General features: G+C 38.7%; 1 pseudogene; it reads left to right on the top strand.

Annotated features, from left to right (window-relative positions):
- Positions 1 to 2,984: 2,984 nt before the first annotated feature.
- On the top strand, positions 2,985 to 3,345 carry LOC118855961 (annotated as a pseudogene).
- Positions 3,346 to 11,190: the final 7,845 nt, after the last annotated feature.

Below are 11,190 nucleotides of genomic sequence, written 5' to 3'. Positions count from 1 at the left end.
TATTTGAAATACCTGGGAAGTTTGCCAGATGAAAAATGTTTAATATACTTTCAAGGCTTTTCAAATTTTTGAAGCATGGAACAGAGCTGTGCCTTCATGACATCAAAACATTCTGATGTAAATGGGAAAAAAGCAGTCAATCATTTGGATATGTTGTCAACAAGCTGGGTGACTTCTTTTGCCCCACTTTTTTACCTGGAGTTTTGGAGTCATATAGTCACAGAGAGGATAGCAGAGCTTCCTTTTTCTGGATGTGAAGTTTCTATTAATGTACTAGAATTCAAAGGCATCAAATAGGTTTGAAATGAGTATATGGGTCTAATCGTCATTTTCTAATCACTTCCAACCCAGGTTTACTCTTGACCTTGATATTTTCTCTTGCACTTGTCATAAGTACCTATTTCATGTAAGTAGGACCAGAAAATGTTCTGAAAGGCAAATCTTGCAGGTCTCTCCTCTTCAGACAATTAACAAGCAATGACTGAATGCCTCCTACGCCCAGGCACCTGCACTTGAGATACGAAGACAAAAAGGAATCATTTTTCTACCCTCAAAGACCTCATATTCTATCTAGAGAGAGAATGCTTCCAAGATTGTTGTCTTATCCTTGCCTGAAATGTCCTCTTCTAAGAGGAATTTTTGCCATTGACCTTCTTATTCTTCATTCTTTTATTCATTCAGTCATTCACTAATTCAACAGTCATTTTAGTGGGCAATAGGTTCAATACAAATTGGTGATATGACATAGTAGTCAAAAAAGTATGGTGGGTTTTTTTTTTCTGGTCTGGACCTGTGATATCATCAGTGTAGGGGATTCTCGTGTGGAAATTTCCTCCACCGATGTAGATTAACAACTGTGCAACTTAGTTGTCCAGGGTTCTGAGAGGTTGAGTGATTTGTCCATGGTCACACAGTTAATGTGCAACAGGCAGGACTTAAACTCTTTCTGAGTCCTAGGTTATCCCTCTTTTCACATGCCACACTACCTTCCTTAAGGTACACTAATAGAAGTTCAGCATTCAGAAAAAGGAAGGTGATAGCTCTGTTATACTGTCTGTACTGGTCAGACATAAATGAGAGTATTATTTTCAGTTCTGGGCATCACAGTTCAGAAAAGATATTGACAAATGTGTCTAGAGGGTGACCAAGATGGTGAAGTGACCAATTTCCATACTTCATACGAATTCATTGATAGAAGTGGGGATGTTTGGCCTAGAGAAAAGAATACTTAGCACGGACAGAGAGTTGTCTTCAAGTAGTTGAAAAAGACGCATATGAAAGAGAGATCAGAATTTTTTTCTTTAATAGCAGAAAGACAGAACTAGGAGCATGGGGAGACATAGTATTTTTTGACTAGTCATTTCCCTCCGGACTCTAACTGCATTTATTTTTACTTGTGAAGTTTATCATATATACATATATATATATAATATATGTACATGTATATCTGTAATCATTACTGTCTCTTTTATCTTTTATGATCAACTCCAAATTTTGGGGATGTAAGAATTCTACCCCTAGCAATAATTGTAAAATCCCTTTGCCTTCTCATTCTAAAGATTTGATCTTTTAGAAATATTTAGGTCATGGATGCATTTGAAGTTTATTGTGGTGTTTCAAACTGTGCTACAGAGCAGTAATCATTAAAAAGATTTGGTAATGATTAAAAAAAGAATGGTCAGTCTGTAGAATATATTAGGTATATGACATACAGAAGCAAATGTACTCAGTAGCATATTTGATAAACACAAAAAAACCCAGATAGTGGGGGACTTGCTATTCAAAGGAAAAACTTGAAAGAAATCCAACAGAAATTAGGTTTAGACTAAAATTTCACACCATATACCTCAATAAGTTCCAATAGATACATGACTCAGATTTGAAGTGTCATATCATACACAAATTAGAGAATGAAGAAAGAAATTACCTTTCTGATCTAAGGATAGGGGAAGAATTCATAATCAAGCAAGAGGGATAAAATGATTGACAGAAGTTAAAATTGCCAATTTTGATTAAATAAAATTTAAAAGTTTTTATACAAACAAATCCATTGTAGCTAAGATTAAGAGGGAAACAGTTAACTAGGGAAAATTTTTTGTAGAAAGGTTTTGTTTTGAAACAAAAAGATCTCATTTCATATGTGTGTGCATATATATATATATACACACACACACACACATATATATGTATATACAGTTAATCTTCGACATTTGCATGTTTATCTTTCCCAACTTCAAATATTCTCATGATTTTATTAGCAACCCCACTTTCACATTTGTGTTGGTAACCAGGCATATTAACCCTAAAATATGTGTGCAGATATCCACAGTAGAAAAAAAAAAAGAGGCCTGATGCATGCAAGTTTGCGGAGTGGCTGGCATCCTACTAGATGCTTCACTGGTCGTGTTTACCCTACCACGGTAAAGAGTTTCCCATGCATTTGTTGCATGTTTTCATTGCTTGTCTTTAAAACTCAAGTTTTATCTTGCAATTAGTTTCCCAAAGTGTAGAGCAAGTCTTTTGGGCTCTAAGGTGATGTTGAGACTAAAGTCCCAGCAACCTCTTCTTTGGTTTGCGGGGGGGCAGCCAAAGTAGTGAGGTTTACAGCAATATAGTATAGTAAAACACCCTCGCACCACCAACTGACACAGTGGAAGATAAGATTCAGTTTAAAGAATGTTTTAGTTTGAGAATTTTGTTTGCTGTACAGTATTTTTGGTACTATGGATTATAAAAAGTGATCATTATCTGAAATCAAGGTTGTTTAATTGAGATGTTGGCACAAAAAATCACAGAATTCGAGGCAATTATTAGTGAGAAAAGTTTTACGTGTTACCAATTTTATTTTGTGTTCTGCATTTTATGGGTTATTTCTTGGTTACTGTATTAAGAAAGGTGCAGGTGCACACAGCTCTGGATCGCTGGCTCGGCGTCGCGGGTATTCCGGCTGGTAATCTTCACGTGCCTCGTCCCCCACTCGGGCTATGGCTCCTTGAGGGAGGAAGCGCAAGGCCAACCCGGCTGCAGATGGGAAAGCCGAGAAACTGGAGAATGTGGCCCAGGTCGGCGATGCGGACGCAGGAGAGGCCCACGTGGTCATTGAGCACTGCCGGAGCTGACGCTTGTACGCGCGCCACGTGGAGGCGGTAAGCCAGGCGCGGCGCCTCGCACTCCCGGAGCTGCCGGTGCTACTGAGCCCAGCCAAGCCCCGCCGGAGCAGTTACGAGGTGACGCTGCAGCGCCCCAACGGCCTCCGGGCAGAGCTGTGGAGGGGCATTAACAAGGGGCCTGAAGTTTCCCGAGCCGGGCCAGGTGGTGGAGGAGCTTAAGAACTGGTGGGCCTAAAGTAAGGAGCCCTCCCAAGCGAGCAGGATGTCCCATGACGAACTGTCTGTCCCCAGTGAGTTTGGAGCATCCATGATGGAACGTGACCAAATCTCCAGTCACGTCCCTGAAGCTATCGTTCCTTCCTCTGGAAAGGGCAGTGGGTGCATGGTGAACCTGGTGATGTTAAATTGTTAATAAAAAGCTCTTAATACAGAAAAAAAAGAAAGAAAGGTATGTATTACTAGAATTAATGTTTTGTTATAAAGAACTGTATTCAGGAAAGCGTATTTTCAGCAACCTCTAGTGAGAGATTACAGGTTTTGGTAGTCACAGGAATCTAATCCCTTATTTCTCTTGGGTACAACGTATCAACATTTGCATTTTTTATTTGCACTCCATTTTCTAGGAGTGTTGCTCCTGCAAAAATTGAAGATGGACTATCTGTGAAACTGATTGTAATTTATGAATTAAGCCATTACTCAGTTGAGAAGTGGTCAAAAGGATATGAACAGGCAGTTCTCAAGTGAAGGGATTCCAAGGTATCAATGGTCAAATGATAGCTTCTCTAAATCACTAGTTATCAGAAAAATGCAAGTTATGGCATAAGATATAAATTTGAACTTAATTTCTTTCAAATTGTTTTCTAGTTTCCTCAGAAGTTTTTGTTTAGATAGTTTTTACATCAGCAGTTAGTGTTCTTGAGTTTATCAGATACTATACTATTATATTAAATTGATTCTTTCCAATTATTTGACTTTTATTTCTGTAAAATGTATTTTGTAACTAAGAAATATCTAGGGAATCATCTAGGAAATTGAGATGATTCACAGGGAAGTTGGAGGCTACAAAATAAACCCACATCAATCCACACTTCTATGTAATAATAGCAATATTGAGGAGACAGTAATAGAAAGGGAAATGTCATTCAAAAATAACTAAAAATACATAAAATATGTGGAAGTCAGTCTGCCAAAGCACACATAATACCTATATAGATGCAATTATAGAATGTTCCTTATAGAAAAAAAGAATTTAAATAGCTCAAGTAATGATTAGTACTCATTGCTAGATTGTTTCAATATAATGTTTCAATATAATACTACAAATTATATTTAATTCTTTGTCAGTCAAAATATCAAGTGGATACTTTATAGAACTCAAAATAATAGTAAAATTAAATGAGGTCAGGGATTGTGCCATGTTCATCTTGAGTCTTTTCCAGCAAATAGCCAAGGAACATGCATATAGTAGGTGCTTAATAAATGTTGATGGAATATATGAATGGCTTATTTGTTACTAGGACTTTGTCATTATAACAACAGAATCGTAGAGTCTCTGTTGGAAGGGACTAGAGGGGTAATATAGTCCAAACTGAATAGGAATTCCCACTCCTGCTGAGTGGTCTTCCACACTCATGATGGGTTTTAGTTTCCAAAGCTAGTGAATGTTTTGCATTTGATTCTGATTATTCCAGTTTTCTTAGTTTCACAAACAAACTGTCAATAAATATGTAGGCTGAGTTATAACTAGTACCATTGTCTGTACCTGTTTATCTCCAAATTTGGGAGTTCATTTTACTTTTAGAGCTGGTTGCCCTCTAGACAGAACTGAATTTGATGGTTATAACTAGAAATTCCTGCAAAATAATTTCCATTGGCTAGTATGGAGATAACACCTCAAAAAGATTTAGACCTGAAAGGAACCTAAAAGCTCATTTTGCTTACTCCCCTCCATTTAAAGAGGAGGAAGATGAGACATAGAGTGATTTGCCCTAGGTTTTATAAGTAGTAAGTAAGACAGCTGGGTTTTGAACCTATGTGAAATGACAGGAAATAAAGAAAAGAAGGATGATTTGGTATACATGCAAGATTATACTTTCAGAACAAATCATGGAAGCAATAACAATTAAATGAATGCTTATCAAGCTCTTATGAGGCATTGGGCATCCAAAGATAAAATGGTCCCTTTCTTTGTGATTGTAGTTTATATTCTACATATTATAACCCCTATGTACACAGATAAGTAATTACAAGGCAAATTAAGAAGGAAGAATGCACCAGCAACTGAGATAAAGGCTCAAGGATCAGGAAAGTCTTTGCAAAGGAGGAAGGATCCTGAGATGCTGAGAGAAGAGGGGAATATATTTCAGGAATGAGTCACGGCTTATGTTAGCGTACAGAGAGGGGAGGTAGAGATGCTTTAACAAGGTGACCAATTAGTTTTACAGAGTAGTCTAGATGAGAAGTCCCAATCTAGGGCTGGAGCTATATGACTGGAGAAAAGGGACAGATGGGAGATGTGTTATAGTGATAGACTTCATGAGATGGAGCAGTTGATGAAAAACAGAGGTAAAGGAGAAAAGAAAAGTGATTTTTCCTTACCACTTACCACAAGTGAGAGTGTGGCAGGCAGGACTGGGTCTCCTATAATTCCATGAAAACTTGGACTGCTTTACTTCTTGCCTAGTTTTACTACAGCTTATGATCCTTATAGGGGCAGCTTGGTGGCTCAGTGGATAGAGCACTGGGCTTGGAGTCAGGAAGACTCATTTTTCTGAGTTCAAATCTGGCCTCAGACACTTACTAGCTATGTGACCCTGGGCATATCACTTGACCGTGTTTTCCTTAGTTTCCTCATTTATGAAATAAGCTGGAGAAAGAAGTGAAAAAGTACTCCAGTATTTCTGTCAAGAAAACTCTAAACAGGATCACAAAGAGTTAGGCACAACTGAAAAATGACTGAACAACAACATGGCCCTTATGGTGAAGCTTGTACCTTCTCAGAAATATCCCAGGCTGCTCTGTTGAAATTAGCAACTCTGTTCAATCAATTAATCAATAAGTATTTATTAAGCCTTTACCCTGTTCTGGGCATCATACTAAACACTAGAAACACACAAAGAAAAGTGAAAATAATCTCATCCCTAATTGTGCTTATATTCAATATGAATGACGCTGGAATTGAGTGGGTATTTGCTTCTTTGCCTCAATGTTTAGGCAACATTTTTGCTGTGTCACAGTATAGTATGGGAAGTAGTACTGGGTCTCAAGTCAAATTTGGGTAGATTTGCAATAGATTAGCTCTGTGACTGCAAGAAAGCTAATTGACCTCTCTATACCCTAATTTCTTTATTTGCAAGTGAGGATGTATTAGATGATTTGAAAGATTCCCCTCTGTGCCTTCTGTGTTATGGTTTTGTGAAACCTGTTTAAAGAGACATACCTTAAAATAAGAAGTATTCATAATCAGTAATGAGATCCCGAGACCAGAGAAATATTGGCTTTTGTATTCCTGATATCATAGAATCTTCTAGAATCCTAAAAAAAAATAGACTCATCCTCAGCCCTGCAGCAAATCTTAAGATTGAAGGTGGCATCATAGAAAGGAAGGATTATGTGGATGGTAATCATCACATGGCCACTTGCTAGGGATGTTCAGGGAGGACTAACACCTCTGGGGTGAGAGCTTACCAAGTCCTTTTCAGGGCGGCTCACCCATCTTTGGTCTCTACTTTTCATCCAACTCTCACCTGTGGCTCCAAGGGCTGTACCATGTGTAATGACCACACCTTGGTAAAACTATCTCAGCAGACAGGCTAAACCAGGTTGAAGATAACCAACAGGCCTCAAACCCATTGGTAGGTTAAAGAGGCATCCACCCTTTCCTCCAGCAGAATGGGTGGATAAGAACAATTTGTTCCAACAGCCATGAAGGTGGCTGAAGCAGGCATTGTAGAGTGCTTAGAGCTTGATCAAACATCGAAAATGCTAAGGTTATCCACTGCATTGTGGGACATCGCTGGTCATCTTTATTTTGTTTTGCCACTGAACTTTGATGACCCTGGAAGAGAGAGTGAGGCCGATGACTTTGTGCAACTCTGTCTCACTTAGATCTAATTCACATGCAAGTCAAAACATGACCCCACAATGTCGTTGGCCCTCTTTGACAATGAGAGATGAACAACAACACTTATTAACTGAAAGCCCTTGGACAAGTAAGACTTAACTTCTCTGAGCCTCAGTTACTTCTTCACTGAAATATAAAAAGATCTAGGTAATTTCTAAGATCCCTGAGCTCTAACATCCCAAGGTTATATGATTTTATTTTCCATTTGTTTTTGTCCTTAAAAATACTATCTTGTCTGCCTACTATCCTTGTGAATCATGATCACCTATCTGTCAGTGCTTGAGGGTTTTCCCTTTTTCTGTTTTGTTGTTTATCTTGGAGTCTGTTTCTACTAATATGTTACAAAACCTCCAAAGTCATCTAGTCCAACCCATATCTATATAAAAATCCTCTCTATGGTCATCTAACCTTTGCTCGAAGACCCCCATTGAAGTAAAGCCAACAACTCACTGCATCCCAAGATCAATTATATCCCAATTCTACTTTTGGATAGCCCTCATGTTACAAAGTTTATTATTACATTAAGCCTACATTTGCTAATTTAGCAGCTTCAATTTATTATTACATTTCTGTTTTCTGGGGCCAAGGAAAACAAGTGTAATCCCTCTTCCCAGTGATGGCTTCTCATATTCTAGAAAACCACTATTATGTCTCCTTTAAGTCTTATTTATTTCTCCAGGCTAAACATCTGCCTTTCTTTGATTTACTATTCATAGCATAGTTTTGAGGTCCTTTCCATCTTTGCTCTTCTCTGAAGGTTCTCTGAAGATTCTTCTTCCTGAATTGTGGTGCCTAGATAAATATATCAATCAGGGACTATCACTTCACTAGTCCTGGGTGCTATATTTCTCTTGATGAAGCCACTTTAAGATCATATTAGTTCACAGCCAGATTAAAAAGTGGTTTCACATTGAACTGTTAGTCTAATAATATTACCAAATCTTTTCAAATGAATTATTGTGCAGCCATATTTCCAATTGCGAAATTATAAGTCTTTACAGTTATCCCTATTATATTTCATCATATTAAATTTGCCTCAGTGTTCTAGGCTATCATGATATTTTTGGATTCTGATTCCCATTCAATGTGTTAACGATTCCTCCCAGCTTTGTGTCATTTGCATACGTGTTGAGTTCCATCTATGCCTTAAAGCCATTGACAAAAATTTCAGCTAGCGTAGGGCCAAGCAGCTGTTTAGCCTGAGGTACCCCAGTGAAATCTTTCCAAGTTGACATCAACCCATTAATAATGACTCTTCATCTAATTCCAAAGCCACCTAATTGTATAACTGAATAGCACTTACCTCTTATCTTTTCTACTGGAATAGCATGAGAGACTTTGTCCAACATTTTTCTAAACCATAGCTAAACTATATTTACAGCATTGCCCAGAGCTACTGACAATCTAGGACTCTTGTCAAAAACCCTGCCCTCTTATTCCCTGCTTATCTTCCTAATAGTCATTTTTGTCCTGTCGTTTTAAGTCCAAAGATAATTCTTTGTGACTGAGAAACAGAGGCAAAAGAAAAGCTCAACAGCCCTGCCTTCTCTGAGTTGTCAGTTGTCATTATCATCTTCATTGCAAGTTATTTTTTCAGTGTAGCTTTTTGTATTTTCAGTTTTCAACACAGTTTAGAAAACAAACAACCCCATTTTGTCCTCGGCTTTCCTCACCAGCTTGAGCTCATCCTGAGCTTTAGTACTCTAGATGCCATTGTCACGAAATCACAATCTTATATGCTCTTTGTCTATTACCTATTTCTAATCTCCTATATATGACTTTAAAAGACTAATTTGGTTGGTGAGCTCCTTCTGTTTCCACAATATTTTCTTTAGACAATTGTCCCCTTTTTCTGAATTCCAATAGTTTTCCTTTTTAGCTGAAGACTTTCACTTTTGAAAGGTCTTTATTCCTTATGGACTGACTTCCTTTGAAAAACTTTCCATAACATCATTTCTCAGAATCCACAAATCTAGGGTGCCCATCACTGTGCCTTGCTTTTCACTTCTCTTTCTCAAATTCTAATATAGAGTGGTCATTTCCATCCCAGCAACTGGTTCTTCTCTGTTTGTGATGATAAGATAAAGCACAGCAATTTTTGGAGGTGGAGCCAAGATGGCAGCTGGAAAGCAGGGACTTGCTTAAGCTCCCCACCAGGTCCCTCCAAACACCTATAAAAATGGCTCTGAACAAATTCTAGAGCTGCAGAACCCACAAAATAGCAAAGGGAAGCAGGGCTCCAGCCCAGAACAGCCTGGATAGTCGCTGGGAAGGGTCTATTGCATGGAGCTGTGAGCAGAACGGAGCAGAACCCAGCTTGGGCCACACCCGGACCAACCAGACCAGGAGCCAGGCTGAACAGGCATAGTGCCCTGAATCAGTTAGCTGCGGCAGTTACCAGACTTCTCAACGCACAAACGCCAAAGACAACAGAGAAGGTTAGTGGGAAAAGCTGCTGGGACAGAGTGAAAAGAGTTTGTAGTTGGCCACCACCCCAGGGGGGCAGAGGTGGTGCAGCTCTGAGGCTGCTTTCAGAGATATAGCTGCAGTTGCTTCCAGCCCCAGGCCCACCTGGTGGGAGGAATTAATCAGCGGATCAGAGCAGGAGTGCAAAGCCTACTTTGCCCTGCCTGGATCTGGGATGCAATCCTGGTTGGCAGTTCTTGGGGGAGAAGGAGACTGGTTTGGCAAAGCTTGCTATGTAGAAGTAGCTATGAAAATAGCAGCACAGCCCCTCAAGCTTGAGACAAAGTACTGTCTACTCTGCAAGCAGTCATACACTTTACAGAAAGCTCAAGGGTCAAGTAGTTGGCTGGGAACATGAACAAGCAGCAAAAATGGTCAGATTTAGACTCAGACTTTGGAATCTTTTATTGGTGACAAAGAAGACCAGAACATACAGCCAGAAGAAGTCAACAAAGTCAAAGAGCCTACATCAAAAGCCTACAAGAAAAATATGAATTGGTCTCAGGCCACGGAAGAGCTCAAAAAAGATTTAGAAAAAGCAAGTAAGAGAAGTAGAGGAAAAATTGGGAAGAGAAATGAGAAGGATGGAGAAAACCATGAAAAACAAGTCAATGACTTGCTAAAGGAGACCCAAAAAATACTGAAGAAAATAACACCTTAAAAATAGACTAACTCAAAGGGCAAAAGCCAATGAGGAGAAGAATGCCTTGAAAGGCAGAATTAGCCAAATGGAAAAGGAGGTTCAAAAGACCACTGAAGAAAATGCTACCTTAAAAATTAGATGGGAGCAAGTGGCAGCTAGTGACTTTATGAGAAATCAAGATATTATAAAACAGAACCAAAGGAATGAAAAAATGGAAGATAATGTGAAATGTCTCATTGGAAAAACCACTGACCTAGAGAAGAGATCCAGGAGAGATCATTTAAAAATTATTGGACTACTTGAAAGCCATGATCAAAAAAAGAGCCTAGGCATCGCCTTTCAAGAAATTATCAAGGAGAACTGCCCTGGTATTCTAGAGCCAGAGGGTAAAATAGAAATTGAAAGAATCTATCAATTTCCCAAAAAGAAAACTCCTAGGAATATTGTTGCCAAATTCCAGAGCTCCCAGATCAAGGAGAAAATACTGCAAGCAGCCAGAAAGAAACAATTTGAGTATTGTGAAAACATAATCAGGATAACACAAGGTCTAGCAGCTTCTACATTAAGGGATCAAAGGGCTTGGAATATGATATTCTGGTGGTCAATGGAGCTAGGATTAAAACCAAGAATCACCTGCCCAGCAAAACTGAGTATCATGCTCCAAGGCAAAATATGGATTTTCAATAAAATAGAGGACTTTCAAGCTTTCTCAGTGAAAAGACCAGAGCTGAATAGAAAATTTGACTTTCAAACACAAGAATCAAGAGAAGCATGAAAAAGTAAAGAAGAAAGAGAAATCATAAGGGACTTACTAAAGTTCAACTGTTTTGTTTACATTCCTAATGTAA

Source organism: Trichosurus vulpecula, chromosome 7, assembly GCF_011100635.1.
Source record: "Trichosurus vulpecula isolate mTriVul1 chromosome 7, mTriVul1.pri, whole genome shotgun sequence".
In the NCBI taxonomy this organism is placed as follows: domain Eukaryota; kingdom Metazoa; phylum Chordata; class Mammalia; order Diprotodontia; family Phalangeridae; genus Trichosurus; species Trichosurus vulpecula.
Note: the sequence above shows the minus strand (reverse complement) of the source record. Positions and strands in the feature narration are given on the sequence as shown.